The following is a 15,103-nucleotide window of genomic DNA, read 5'->3' as shown; positions in this document are numbered from 1 at the left end:
AATTATACCTGGCAGAGTCTCCAAGGTGCTGCGAGCATTGCTCCCTGACATCAAGGCTGAGAACCACTTTGCTAACTTCAGACATTCACATCTGGCCTGGACGTGTTGCCTCCCTGCATGGTGAGCCCCCTTATCCTCCTGGGGATACCTAAAATAGTCCAGCAACTCAGACTGTTGGAGCACCCATTGCAGCAGGGGATTTTCACCGACTAGCTCCTAAAGCCTTGCTTAATTTATCCTGCACGCACCACAGACCAGTGCAAAGCAGAGCTGGTCCCCTACAGCTGCACCTGCACCGCGGCCCTTGGCCAGGACGGTACACCACCACCACAACCCTGCTAAGAAAGGCTGCAACTTGCAGTATTACAGGGAAAGGCACACAATAAACCTGCAGAACAGCAACACCGCCATCCGGATACCCTAAGCTGCAGCGCTCCACTTGCATCCAAGTACTTCTCCACAGCCTGTTCTTTACTGTGGCTGGCCTGCAGGAATGGGTCCCAAGGGAGCTGAGAAACAAGCTGCCCTTGTCCTCATGACAAACCAGCAATTACAGATCAGATAGAGAAAGCCTCAACAGGAGACCAGCATCAAGCCTGTCTTACAGTGCCTCTGATTAGTGCAGCCTACAAGCAGCAATACCAGCCAAGCTGCCCAGTCTTTCCTGGGAACGAACCTTGCACCGATGAGGACACCTGCAAAAGCCAGGCTGGAGCGGGATGTGCAAGTCTGCAGCACAGGTTAAGGATGGTGAGGGCAAGTGGGACACGGTTTGTCCTGAGAAAAGCTTCCCATAACCCTCTCTGAGCTAACGCTGTAGTGTCCCCATCCAACACAGCTTGGCACAGGTTGCAGGGGCCTCCATCCATCCCGCTGCCCAGTGATAAGAGAAAGAGTGATGGAGGAGGCAGTGCAGAGCTGGGGTCTGTTGGACTGGCACTTACTCCTGTGCAGGCTGGCACTGCTGTCCTTACACAGGGGGATGCTCCAAATGACACAGTGACAAGGCAGCAAGCTGACCAAGCAGAGGAAGGACATCGGCGACCACACCAGCAACTGAAGGACGCACAGACATCATGGACTATCCCGCAACGTCCCCAAACCAACATAAGTGGCTGCAGGGCAGCTGTGGGCACTGCAGCTTTGCACTTACCCACAGGCATTGCAGCACAGGAAGCTGGAAAAGTGGTGGGTGACCAGGAAATTTAACATTAAAAGATAGTGCAAGGGGGCTGCTCTTGCAGGACACAGGGCCAAGGACACTACAGGCCTGAAAGTTAACTGTTTTGCACAAGCAGTTCAAATAACAAAACCAAACGCAAATGTTATTTTATAGGAAGAGAACGAGGCCACACCCTGTGCTGATCAAACCTTGGCCTCAACAGCATCAGGGAGCTCGTGCTGATTACTGCAACATTACAAGAGAAATCCCTGCAGGACCCTGACCTGTGATGCGGCATTTAACACCCTCCTTCCATGCACACACCTCCTGCCAAAGCTCTCAGGGAACTGAGTTCAAGGCATTTCACCTACCCAAGAAGACTAAAAGCTCTGCAAAAGCAGCCCATGCTAAGTGAAACGCTGCAGCGGTGAGGCCAAGCAATCCTGGCAAAATTCGCCCCCCCACTGCAGAGGACAGGGCCATGCCCTGTGGCCCTGGTAGGCAATCTGCCAGCCTGGTGCACCGCAGCTTCCCCTTCCCAGCTCCTCCATGGGGAAACCTCCCTTAAGTCGACGGGGGCAAACATTCCTCTACAGGAACAAGCTAAATTCTCCAGGAAAGAAACATCCCCAGCTTCAGCCTGCGTCAAAGAAGGACCTGATGCCTCCAGGGAAACCCCATCACAGGGTTTACTCTGTTCTTTCACCAACCCTCTATCTCGCTGATAACTGCCTAGGATTTCATTTGTCTCTTCGCTAATTGGCCCTAATTGTTACATGCCGCACTGTAACCAGTGTGATAGCGGGGGGTCAAGGAAGATAACAGCCGGAGCCTGGAAGTTCCTCTGCCCCATCATCAGTGATGCCCCGGGGCTGGAGGTGGTAAGATGCCATCAGGATGAGACCCACGGCACACTTCTGGAGGCTGGGAGCAGCACAAGCAGACGAGCACGTTTCAGCTGCATTTTTATGAGCTCGGGCTCTCTGCAAACAAGGATCCAAGACGCGAGATGTTAGAGGATTGTGGGATGGGTGCACCTGCCTGCTAGGAGAGCAATGGTGGGAAGAACAGAGCCTTTGTTGGGAGCAGAGTTACATTTAGTGAGGAGACCCCCAGTCTTCTCCTGCGGCCCTCTGTTTTGCCAGCTACGGGGCCCTTTGACTCCTACAAGGGGCCAGGTATGTGTCCAGGTAAGGCCAGCATCCTTCACCAGGCTGCCGGATTCATCCCAGGATGCTCCACTGCTCCTCCTGTGTGCTCACAGACTCCCCCCTCCTAGGAGCACCGTGCCAGTACGTGCCAGCACAGGCTCACTGGGAGGCAGCTACCTGCCTGCTGCTCCAGAAGCCTCCCAGCCCTGGAAGTCCCCAGCAGGCTTTGAGTTCTTGCCAAATATCCGGGATTTTGAAGGACGCACATGATAAGTAGACAGCGTCGCAGGCTGTCATGTCCCGCTTCCCAGCTTGCGTGCTCCCATCTCCTGGTGAGGATGAGGATGCCAGAGGGCACTGGTGCTGGCCAAGCCCCCCAGGGATGCTCTGCAGGAGGAGGGCTGAAGCAAGGCAGCAGTGACGTGTGTGTAGCGTTAACCGAACGTGCGAGGCTGCTGGCAGCCGGACAAGGACAAACTGTAACAAGTAAAATCTCAGGATGGGAAATGGTGACTTCTGACAGCTCCCAATTGAGCCAAATCTCTGCTCTGTCACGTGATGCTCTCCGTCTGCAGGAACTTGCTGAAGCTCAGCTATCCCTCGGTCCCTGCCAGTCAAACATCACTGTCTGTTGTACACCACGAAGGGACAGGAGCTGCGAAATATAGAGGACTGAGAGCATCAGGCTCAGCTTTAAGGCCTTTCCAACACCTTCTGTTAGGGACATTGAAACACTAAGGAAGTGGGAAGAACCATTTATAAGCAGAACCATTATTCAGAGAGGAAAGCAGAGGCACAAGGAGGAAGGGACCAGCTCCCCAAGCTATACAACTCAACATCCATCATCGGTCCTCAAAGCTAGCAGCATCCAGAGAACAGGGGTCACAGCCTTCCTCTCCGCTTGTGACACTAAAAATACCAAGCAGAGAGGTCCCGGCATGGCCTTGGGCGTCAGCCAAAGCTCAGCAGCAGTTCTCACCTTTCCACCAACAGAATCGACCTGCCTTGGCACGGCCCGACGCTGCCCTTGCGGCACCTCCGTGGGGCAGAGAAGGGGCAAGGAGGTCTTGAGGGCAACCACACGCATCCATCAGCGGCCCAACAAAGCCCGGGGGGCAGAGGGAGAGAAAAGGACGGCGGCACAGAGCCGAGGGGGAAGGGACACGCACGAGATCTGCGAACCTCTCCGCCGCGTTTGCTGGAGTCTTTTTGAAAACAAACTCTGAACCAGCGGAAGAGAAGAAGTGGGAGGGAATGTGTGCGCTGGGGGAGAGGGAGGACGGGCAGGCGAACGGCCAGCTGCGAGCATCCAGAAAAACAACTCCTCGCCGCTCACCCAGAGCCAGGAAAAAGGCTGTCGAGCATCTCCGCGGCCAAGAGGCACCAGTTACAGGGAGAGCCACTGCCGAGAGAGATTGCACGGACCCTCCTCCGTGCCCGCAGCCCTTCCAGATCTGCAGGGGCTGCAAAGCTTTCGTGCAGGGAGCACGTTGCTATGTGCAGCGTAGGGCAAACGTTCACTAGCCTCTTTCACAGTTGAGGAAGTTTTAGGGAAACGTGGTCATCCTTTAGGAGAAGGGGAGGATGGGGGGAAGCAGTGGGGGTACAGAACAAAAAAAGGCACCACAGGAGCAGACTAGCCTGAATCAGTCGCCCTGGTTTGGCAAGCAGGTGTTCACACCAGTGCAAAGCCTGGACTTTACAACCTCTCGCCCAGCCAGCGTGGATTAAAGCACTTCCAAACTCAGGGGGCAGTTTCCGGAACAGAGAAACCTGAATTTTTACGTGACAAATGTCAGGGCAGCAGCGGCAAGGTGGAACAGCCTTTTCCCATCCCCTTAGCACATCCAGCAGCTTTCAGACGGGCGGATGCAGGACAACCAGCTCCTTGAGGGCTCCTGCGGCAAAAGCAGGTTTGCAGAGCTCTGCAAACGAGGGAGCCTCTTTGCAGAGGGGCGGTGAAAACCGAGCCTAGGGCAAAGGTTGCCCAGGCTGGCACCAAGGCAAAGCTGCAGAGATGCAGCGTGGGGTGGAGGAGCACGGCAGAGCGAGCAGGACACCAGGCCTGGCAGGAACACCTTCCAGCTTCCCATCTCAAAGCGGTTAAGAGAGGAGGAATGGTCTTGCCGCTCAGGAGCGGAGAGGGACAAGGACCAGCTGGAGGCAGCAGAGCTGGGAACGCATCCCAAGCCCCTGGCGGGAGCCTCTGCCGCTGTCCCAGTGCTGGGACCCCTCCGGCGCGTGGCATCGCCTCTGTCCAGCTCCACCTGCGTCCAGTGGCTCTCCCGGGATGCCACGCATCCCTCCCGTTCCAGCCCGGGCTCCAGCAGCTCTGGATCCCCTCGCAAAGCTCTTCCTGCCCTGGGAGCTGTTTGCTTCAGCCGTGACCTCCTGCTGCAGCTTGAATTCATTTGGGGTTTCATGCTGGGACCTCCGCCAAGAGTTACAGTAAACAACTCCCTTCCCCACCAGCCTCCGATGCTCACACATGATTCAGGGGGCAGTCGGCCAGGCAAGCGCGAGCGGCTCCTCCTCTTCCCCTCGCCCGAGGAAGGGCCCGCTGCCAAAAGCGCAGCCCCAGGATGGCTCCTGGGGGGTCTGCACCCTCTGCCCGAACTGGCCGAGGTCCGGCTAGTTCACACCCGACCCCTGCAAGCCGCCATCGCCAGGGCCCCAGCGCCACGTCATGGCGCAACCGAAAAATCAGACCCGCAGACGGGCCAAGAGCAGGACGCGAGCGCTGGCCTCGGCGCATCCTCAGCAGGCTCAGCCCGCCGCCCTCCCCTCCTCACCCGCTTGGACAAGAACGGGTCCAATCTACGTCTGGGGTAGAGCTGCGAGCATCCACCCCGGGAAGAGGCGTAAGGTTTCTGGGACAGGATCCTATCCCTGCTGGATGTCTGGCTGCCAACATTTTTGCAAATTATTTTTAGTTCACAAGAACGTTCGCATGGGAAGGACGGCACTGGTGGCAAGCCGGTCTTCACACGACTGCTCAGGCTGGAAATGTTTCAGCAGCCACCATGTCATCAGGGAGAAGCAAGAGCGTTGTGGGACCGGAGAAGCATTTGCAGTGCAAATGGCAGGGCTCAAAAAGGGGCCTGCAAGTGACCTTGCGCTGAAATTCAGCCACCGAAACGCAGCAACTTTGCCTCTTTGCAAAGACTTCATGATGCTTTCTCCCTCTTTCTCTGCTAAATAAATCATTAATTTCAGAGCTTGGCCTGAATGACCATGGTGGTATCTTGGGGGTGAAGCAGGGCAGTATCACCCTCTTTCCCAGGAGGGCTGGGGAGATGCAGGTGTCTAGGAGGACAATTCATCACCCTACCCCCATTTCCACCATGTGGTCCAGTGGTCGGGCAGAAACATGTGGGATGTCAGGTTACAATGCTGCCGTAAGGCCTGGAGTGGTTGTTTTCTGGGCCACCCTGTGCGTGCCTTCCTTGCACGGCCAGGTCACCACGGGGGAAATGCCACCAAGCCAGCGCGCCTGCAGGAAGTCGAGGCACATCGCAACGTTCCGCACGTCCGTTCTGTAGGAAGGCCGTTTCCCAAGACCGCCGAGCCAATTGCACAAGCCCCTCCGCACCTGGCTAGGTAGCAGCCGCCGCGGCTCCACCCCTTCGTCAGCGGGACGGGGAGATTGCAACACAGCAAGCCCGGGAGGAGCGTGCCAGAGGAGCTTCGGTGCAGAGTCTCTCCCTGGCGTGCCCTGGGAAAGCCTGTGGCGGTACGAACGTGAATGCACGCTCTGTGCTCGGCAACGCAGAATGGGTTACAAACATTTTCCAGCTTGCTCACGCTCCCGGGAGGCCTGGCTTATTCCTCAGTGTGGCACAGCATGGAGAAAACAGCAGAAACGCTATCCGTGCACTCAAAGGCAAGGTGGGGAGAGGCGCAGAGCAAGTGTCCTTGAAAGCAGCATCAGGGACCAGCTGCTTTGGCTGCAAAGAGAGCCCAAACCAAAGGACCTTTCTGCTGAGGCAGGTATTTGCCCAGCCCAGCTCTGAGCAACCAGGAAAAGGGAAAGGCGAAGCCTTGCAATGCTGAGTCTAGAAGTTGGACGGGGCAAGGCAGAGACGCAACCCAAAACTTTCAGGGTTTCGCAGCACAGAAACGTGAGAGCTGCCAGTATCCAGTGCAACAGGACGCTGGGAAACACGAGCACCAAAAAGGCACCAACCGCTCCAAAGGATGGAGCCGGAGAGGTTGCAGCTGCCCAGCCTGTGCAGCAAATATCCGACTTTGAGATGGAAACAACTGGGCTCCTTCCTTTGCAAAGTGAACACTGAGCACTTGCTTTTAAAGCTTCTCTTACATAAATGGTCACGTGCCGCGCAGAAACATTCAAGTGCCGCTTGGACTCCTGCTAAGTTTCTGGCCGGGGTGAGATCTGGTGGCAGCGAGTTTCCCAGGCTGACTGTATTAATACGTCGCTGGTGGAGGACACGCTTTGAAGGGGAAATCACTAGTCACACTGCTGCCCTAAGAAAGACGGCCATTCCCAAAAAAGCAGCGCAGAAATCTTTGCTTTGGCACTTCCTGATGTTTTTTTTTTTAAAAGAGGCAAGATCAGTTGTCAACAAAGAGCTGCAGTTATATAAGAGGGAAATAAAGCAGGAAGCAAACAAAATAGTAGAACCAGCAGGTTATTAAGGCCCAAAAAGGTTGCATGAGAGCTATGGTTTTCTGTGCATCCCATGATCTTCCCTCCTGCCTGCCATGAGGGCGGGCCGAAGTGTTTTGCAGCGCTGTGCAACCATGACGTGCGCCAACCATCCCAACGCCGCCTCCGAGGCGATCGCACACAGCAAAGAGTTATGTCCGCGTACGAGCAGCACTTAAATGCAGTTTTCGAAAACTGTTTCCCATCTTAAGTTGATTAGCTGCGAAAGGCTCAGAGTTCAGCTGGGCTGAAGAACGCGTGTGATTAAAAACATTCCTCTCTAATAAAAGGAAAAGGTCTTCTTCAGAGCCACGCACAAGCAACACAATTTAGCTGGAGGGAGTTTGTGCAAATTAAAAACACTTAAAGAAGAAACCGCACGAAAAAGACTATATTGAAACAACATTAAGATTGCAAAGTTAGGACTCAAGAAATAGGAAACCCCAGAGTCAGGGTACCTCATATAACCCCATTTTGGCCCCTTGGGCACATGCACTAAGACACTGTAATTATGGGACCAAGCACTCTGCTCCCCTCGAATAAAAGCAAAACGATGAACGTTGCTCTATTATCTCTGACCAGCTGCTACAGGAGCAGGGACGCAGACGCTGCCACGGGGTTTTGCAGATCTACGGCCGATAGCGGAGGAAACGCCCAGCCGCGGGAGCCCCGAGTTCACGCTCCGCGTTTGGCAGCAGCGCGCGCCGGCAGTCACGCTCCCCTCTGCTCCACCTACCTCCACTCGCTAGCACATCCCCGGAAGGCTTCCTCGCAGGACCCCTCGCAAGCGGAGCATTTCAGGCATTTTTCTCCTTCCACTCCTTGCAACCCCCCTGTCAGGGAGGGGGAAGCACAGAGGAGCCTCCGCCTTCTCGGTCCCAGGAGCAGGGGAGAAAAGCAACTATAGGGAAAGCCCTGCACGACTGCAGCGGTCCCCAAACGGAAAGGCCGTACGCGGTGTCCTGCGGGAGCCATAAGAGAACAGATGATGTTCAGGGAAGATGTAATCTTTGGAGCGCTCGGTTGCCAAGCCCTGATAACTCTTTATTGAGCATGTTAACTGGGAGTTTCATGGGCTCTATGAATTGGCCAGATGTGGGTGGATCTCACTCCTCCCTACCAGACATCAAATTCCTGCTGCAAAATGAGAAGAGACTGATGCGTCTTTATGAAACACCCCAAGGAGGTTTTTCTGCAAGGCTAAAACCATATTTTTAGTTTAATTCTTAAAAAAAAAAAAAGGACTTTTCTTTCTTTTTTCCAGGGAGCTTCCAAAGAAATTAAATTTGAGGCACCCAGTGATTAAAGTCTGGTGAAGTCACGTGTGTTATAAAACCCTTTCTTCAAAGTGATGAACCAGGACTATAACCAGTACACCTGAAGCCACCCAGACTACGTATATTGTGTACCTGCGAACGAAGCACTCGATTTAGGTTTTTCAAGCATACAGATCAGAAGAAACTCTGTACAAGTTTGTAAATAAGTTCCACATCAGGCCTAGGAAAAAGAGCAGATCAGGGCAAGCCTGGAGAGATACTTCCCCTGGCTACTCTTGCTGCTTAGTTGTGGCTCGTGACCTTTGAGTCAGACATTTAATAGCCCTCCCTGGAATTTTCTCCCCACAAATGTGCGTAGTTAAGATTTTGAAACATATGATTCCCCAGCATCTCTTGGTGCGGTGAGGGCAGCTGGCACTAAAAGCATGGCCAGCAAAAAAGCTTTGCACCTGGATCTGCCACTTTAACAACACTCCCAAAGAGGCTCTGACACACCAGTGGTCTCCTTTACCGAAATGCCTAGGGACATGCTGCTCTTTATACCAGATTACAAGGCAGAGATCCCAGCAGACTCCTGGAGAGAGCTGGGAGCTGCTGGAGGGATGCAGAAGTCATATCTTCATTTCCCTGAGCTATTCTCCCCATCTGGAACATACGGGCTGGGGGTAATCTCACCTAACACCATGCCCTGGAGGGGATCCAGGGTGCCCCCACATCCTGACAGCCCCAGCAGGTTTATTTTCTCGAACAGTTCCCACAGACCATTGCAACAGCATGTTTGTAAATGCCTGCGTGGCCATCAGCGATACGTCTGCACCGAGCAGGAGTGGGTCTAACGTACGTGAAGGAGCAGGACCAACCCCGTGTTCTGGTGGCGATGGCAACCAGCTCCCTAGGCTGATAAAATGCCATACTCCTGGGGAACAGATCCTGGGACGATGGTTAGAGATCTTGATAAGATCTAAGGCCTATATCACTAACTCAGTTACCATCTTAAGCCCTGACTCATTCCCAGTGCATATGGTGACGAGGCATCAGCACAAGCCCACATGACAATATTACTAGATCCGAGACTCCCCTTTCACATGGCAACACAGCAGACCTCATCAGCTTCTCAATCTACTCTATATCTTATGCTTAACCTGAATGTCAATATAGGTGTTCCCATTCAAGCTCATCAGAGACATAGGACCACTCTATGCGTAAAAGGAGCATCCTTACAGAGCAGAGTGTATGACTTCACTGGCAAAGGAATACGTATTACAAACCCTTCAGGACGAAGTAATATGTTCATCCTTGCTGCTTAAGCATGGAAGAGGTCCAGCTACATCTGCTGGGAAATACGGATGCTCTCCTTACACATGGACACGCCTCACTTGCATAGGTCTGTGCACAGGCCCTGGGCAGGCTGCCCTGCGAATGAGGTTGGCTGGGCAAGCAGATCTTCACAGGTGTGTTTCGGTGTCTGTTTAAAGTCAGCTATTCAAAGCGCTCTAAAATCCACATGTTCAGGCTGGCCTCAAAAGTGTTTTGCCTGCAGGGCGAATCTGGTCGAGAGAATCCCAAAGTAACCCTGCATCGCACAGAACTACCCTACAGCCCAGAGCCCTAATACCAGACCAGGACTTCACTGCAGGCAGTACTTAAACTGCCAAGCAACTTCCTTGACATTTAATTTACGGCTTCCCGGAGGAGCTGGAGCAGCTTGCAAACATGCCAGGGGAAGGTACGGGGCTCAGCTCCTTGGATGCTGCCTCTACCGCAGGGATGAACTTTTAAAGCTGTCAAAGCACCCTACCACATACATGCAGAGGCAGATCAGCTTGGAAAAACATTGCACAGGAAAAGTGCATTATATGCGGTTTCACAAAGTAGCTGCTTACGATGCCAGCGTAAGGCATTCCTGTGTGCCGGCCTGATGCATGGCACCATCAGTCGTGCATCAGTCACCGCAGGACAGGACAAGGTGTAAGGTGGCACTGAGGAGTTCATCTCCTGCAACCGCAGCGTGGACATGAGGCCAGAGGGACAGCACGCGGGCTCCCTCCCTGCCGCTGGTCTGGCACAGCTGGAAACCTCTGGCAGTCATTTCCTGCTGGCAGTTGCACTCCTCCCACCCCCACCAGTCATAAACCCCATCCCAACTAGCAGCGCAAGGCTCTCAGGGGAGGATGCGGTGTGGAGGAGTGCAAGGTATCCCCGGGAAACCTCTCAACCACCTCCATTTCCTCTCGAGCCAAGGGAAATTCATGATCAAAATGCTCTGTTGAAGGAATGCCAAGGTTGCCTGGTGGCGCCTTGTATTCCCCGGAACGGCGTAGGCAGCTTCTGCTAACAGAAACCTCCAAGAATCAGGAAAAGTCCTGGGCCTCACAGAGCACAAAAGAGAAATATCCCCCATACTGTACCTCACCCAATCTTCAAGCTCCCTGTTTGATTCCTTCCCCTCTGCCCACCTTCACCTCGTTTCACAACCCGGACGGATGTCTTCCAGCTATTTCCAAATCAGTGGCTCTGCACTGCACATGGCTGAGGAGCCACCACTGCCATAAGCAGGAGGTCAGTATATCGCCAGCACATCCTACCATCTGGCATCCCACAGCTAGGACACATGGAAGTTCCTCTTGGTGTTCCTCAGAAGCCTTTCTCCGTAGCAGGATGATGTAGCGCTCCACTGCTCTTCCTCCCCATACGAGCCCTGCAAATGCATTTAGCTGAGGACCGCTACACAACCTGCGAGGCGTCTTCGCAGCCCATCTCTTCTCCTCGTGGACACTGTCCACAGGCAGCTGGAAAACAGGCAGGAGTTTGTGGCTGTGCAGTTGCTCCTCCCAGGCCTTCTCGAGATCTTAAATATTGCTAAGGTCCAGAGGCAAAGATGAACGGAGATGATAGGTGCAGCTCCATGCAAGCAAGTCCCCCCGCTCCACCTGAACTTGGGTGTCCTCTAGCTGTGCCATTTTCCTTCTCAGACTAGGCTTCTTTTGGGCTCCAGCAAGATGCAGCAATCCAGTCTAGGGCCTCAGCATCATCTCCCTTTCAACAGCTATCACAGATGGTTTTTAGATAGAGGCTTTGGCACCAGTCGGTGCAAGATAAACTCCTCTGGATCTGTATTGTTTATGCAGGTAGACGCAAACAGAGCCAGAGCTGCGCAGCAGCTCCACAGATGCAGCCAAATGCTCCTGGGAAGAGCGCGTGCACCCTCTTCACGCAGGATGCTTTGTGTTCCAGCACCGGGTTTGATTACATCAGCACAAGAGGATGCAGCCTCAGTGCCAAGGGAAGCAGAAGAGAGATCAAACGATTATAGGAACCGCTCCTCAATTACCAGCCAATTTGCATAAGTGGAGGAGAGAGTTCCCAACCGGTTTGGACAGCGTGTTAATGGGCTCGTCAGCACCTCTGCACCACATCGTGCTGCTGCCCACGGCCCCTCCGGGTGCTGCTTCAGGAGGTCCATGCTGCTGTCGTTCCCCTGCATGCACAGAACAGCTGTCTGGAGCATCCTACCTCCCCAAGCACCGCAGCACAGAGCACTTCGCATGCACAGCCTCCTGCCACTGAGCGGTGGCTCGATCCCCTTTGCTTAAACCTCCCAAGCTGGGATCTGCATCACCTCGTGATGCCTGTGAAGGGTCACTGCTCTGCAGGGGTTGCTGCCAACAGCAGTATAGTTCAGCCTATGCTTCTTTTGTTTTTTTTTTTTTTTTAAATTGTTCTGTGCAATACAGAAAGAGCCCAGCTTGACTCATACGCCCCCAAGGAAGAGCTCAGGGCTCAGAAGTGGTGTCTTACTTGATCTGGAATTGCTGAGACAAAAGCCCCGGACTCCCACAATACCCACTTTCAGTGCGTGACTACTCAAGAGGACCTGCCCTTTAACAGGAGCCTTTCTGCATGCTGGAGAGGAGGAAATCCCTTTGGCAAACACTGGCCGAGGGCCAAGGCTGCGCTGGAAGGCAGATCTGGTAGTGAAAATAACGAAAATAACTCAGGCCCTCACAATTCAGAGAACAGCAGGAAAACAAAGAGGTAGGAGAAGCAAGGCCAGCCCCAGCTTTACGTGAATAAGACGCATCCCAGAGAAAGAGAGGCATAAATCAAATTCTCCTTGCAGACCTACGGAGTGCTTAGTGGGGGGACTAGAGCTATATTCCTGCATAGGCCGGCACCAAGTGTTAGTATATTGGTGGCAGCAGGAGATTTTCAATAACACTTCAGTTTCCTTCCAAAAAATCATTAACAAATCCACATAGTCCCCCCATATCTTGCTGTACATTAGCACCACCAGTTACCTACATCTGGACTTCTTTGCTTTAGGTCTCGTTTTCCCCTCTGCAAAAAGCTGCCTGGGCAATTCGCAGCTCCCAAGTAAGGACTTTTCTCCTCTTTTCTACAGCCACCAAAGCTGTGTCGGTCAACAACGCTGTGATCAGCAGGGGTGCAGCTACAATTTACCCATGCCTTGCTCCAGTGCCAATCATCACAAGTTTAAGGAGACTTTCTGAAGAGCTCTGCACCATGTAATCATGGACAGGGTGGCCTTCCCAAAGCTCATACCAAGCCCATTGGCACTTACACCACTGCATGCTTGCCTGGCCCCTAACCCTCCTGAGGTTTTGTATCGGCCTGGAGCTAATGAGAAGTGAATTAGCAGCTTCGGTGAAGCCTGTGACAGCTGCTCCTGCAGGGTCTTGTTGGTCTCTTATTGCGTGCTGTGAATAGGAGCCCTGGCGGACCTCCATCTCAAGCCTTCTTTGCCCCATCTACACAGCACATAGCCATGCTGCCTTGCCTTCCCCCAGATGGATGCATCTAGGCTGGGAAGATCCAGTTTTTTTCCTCTGAGATCATCTGAAGGTGTGCAGTGGTCCCTGCTGAGCTGACTTGACCTGCACAGCTTACATGCTCACATCTCACAGGTGCATCCACTGTGTAGCATGCACCTTTCCTTCTCCCCATTTCCAGGGACCCATTCCTCTTAATCCCAAAAGCACAGACAGGGTACACACCATTTCAGCATCTCTCCTAGCTAGATTACCAACACCCTGAGCAGAGACTTGGGTTTTAGGGCAAGAGCTATTTATGGCAGAGGAAGGAAGCCACAACATTTTCAGTTTCCTGCATGAATACATTTCTGGTATCCTTTGCTGTGGGTCTGTCTAGCAGTGTCTCCCACAACTGGGTCCTTAAGACGTAGCTGGGATAACATGTTCTTCGGGCCAAAGTTTGTATCTGTGCAGCTGGGCAAGATGCAGGCATCAAGTCCTTAGTACAGAGGAGGCTGAAACGCGCCTGGATCCAACAAGCCCTTCTGCCTTGCCATGGGGACATTGATAGGTGCACCAGGAGCAAGTCTGGGATCTGCGTTGGTGCTGGCACATGCAAGGAGATAGACGAGGTGCTATGAAGAAGAGGCTCATTTGGCTCTGGAAAGCAGGGCAGAGCACATAGCACTGACCACCCCACTGTCAGCAACAGTTTTGGCAGGTCAGCAGGCCTCCTGCCACTTAGACTCATTCCACCGATCTTGATTTTTTTCTTTTTTAATCAGCAAAAGTGAAAAGCTGCATGTCAGGAGGCAAAAGCCACAGGCTTTTGAGAGCCAAGAACAAGAACCCGAACGCAGGTGGACAACAGTTGCAGGCAGCTCCTGCCTACATGGGGAAATGACACAAGGGCTGGAAAAGCCACACTAAATGGCACAGTCAAGTCATCAGAGCAAAAGGGGCAGGATTTCTGGCACTGTGTGATGACTAGGGGTGAAAAAAAATCCAACGAAATGTCCTGCCTCTCATTTCCAACTCCGCAAGGGAGCTTAGGCAAAAGAGCATTATTTCAACAAAAAAGTCGCACTCCGAGCTTACCTCCTGCTTGTGACACTACTGCAAAGGCTGCTACCAAGCGTCCTACAGGCAGGCAGCTGGAGCCTGCCAGCATCAAGGGGAACAAGAATAAATAGTCCTCGTCAAGGAGGAAGGTTGGAGGAGGACGCCCAGCGTCGCGCATGCGCCGGTTTCTAGCTGACTGCTGCAGAACACCGGTGTCCCGCGGCAGCCAAAGCGCCTCGCGGGTACGGAGGGTGCGGTAGGGCGTGTGCTCAACTCATGCAGCAACACTGCAGAGACTCAGGTATTTTAACCCAGAAAGCAGGGTGAATCCTGCTGCCCAGCCGCTCCAGGGCAGGAAGCAAAAAAAAACAAAAAAAACAAAAAAAAACAAAAAAAACTCACAAAGGAAAAAGCCCCTAGAAGCCTCTGGTGAGCCCAATCCAGCAGCAACCGCAGCCCAGACCCTGAATCCAGCCTGCTGAGTGTGTTGGGATTTCAGGCCTCAGCATCGCCCAGGATCAGGCTTGCTTCCAATTTAGCAAAGCCACATCGCCAGCCAACCCCCGAAACTCATTTCACACCAAACGAACAATAGCTCCTCAGTGGGTGCAAAGAGCTCTACTGAATCCAGCTCCAGAAGAAAGGATGCTCAAGCCATTTCCAATGAGACTCCATTTTAAAGGGCCTCCTATAATGCCAGCGGTGGCTATTTCTGATCAAATCGGGTCGCCAGCCCATTGACGTCATCTGGGAGCCCTGGGGTGTTAACCTTCCCGCACGGCTCAGCCCTGTAACGCAGATCTGGCTGGTGCCGACGAGCGAGCCCGCGGCCTGGCAAAGGGTGTCGGGTGGCTTCAGATCTTCTCCCAGCGATTGCAAAGCCAGGCGCGGCCAGCGCCCGCCGCTTGCGTGCACACCACGCCCTTGCAGTTCTCACGGGCAATTCCCAACCTTGGCAAAAGCCCCTTCGATCCGCTGGCAGGGAGCCCCATTGGACTCATTACATGCAA

At 53.5% G+C, this 15,103-nt stretch overlaps 1 protein-coding gene across 4 annotated transcripts in view; it reads right to left on the bottom strand.

Moving 5' to 3' along the window:
* HDAC7 (histone deacetylase 7) overlaps window positions 1–15,103 on the bottom strand; it is a 124,240-nt gene that overhangs the window by 28,105 nt on the left and 81,032 nt on the right. The gene's annotated exons all lie outside the window — the stretch shown is intronic.

This window comes from Dromaius novaehollandiae, chromosome 28 (genome assembly GCF_036370855.1).
Source record: "Dromaius novaehollandiae isolate bDroNov1 chromosome 28, bDroNov1.hap1, whole genome shotgun sequence".
Classification (NCBI taxonomy): Eukaryota; Metazoa; Chordata; class Aves; order Casuariiformes; family Dromaiidae; genus Dromaius; species Dromaius novaehollandiae.
This window is presented reverse-complemented; position numbering and strand designations above follow the sequence as displayed.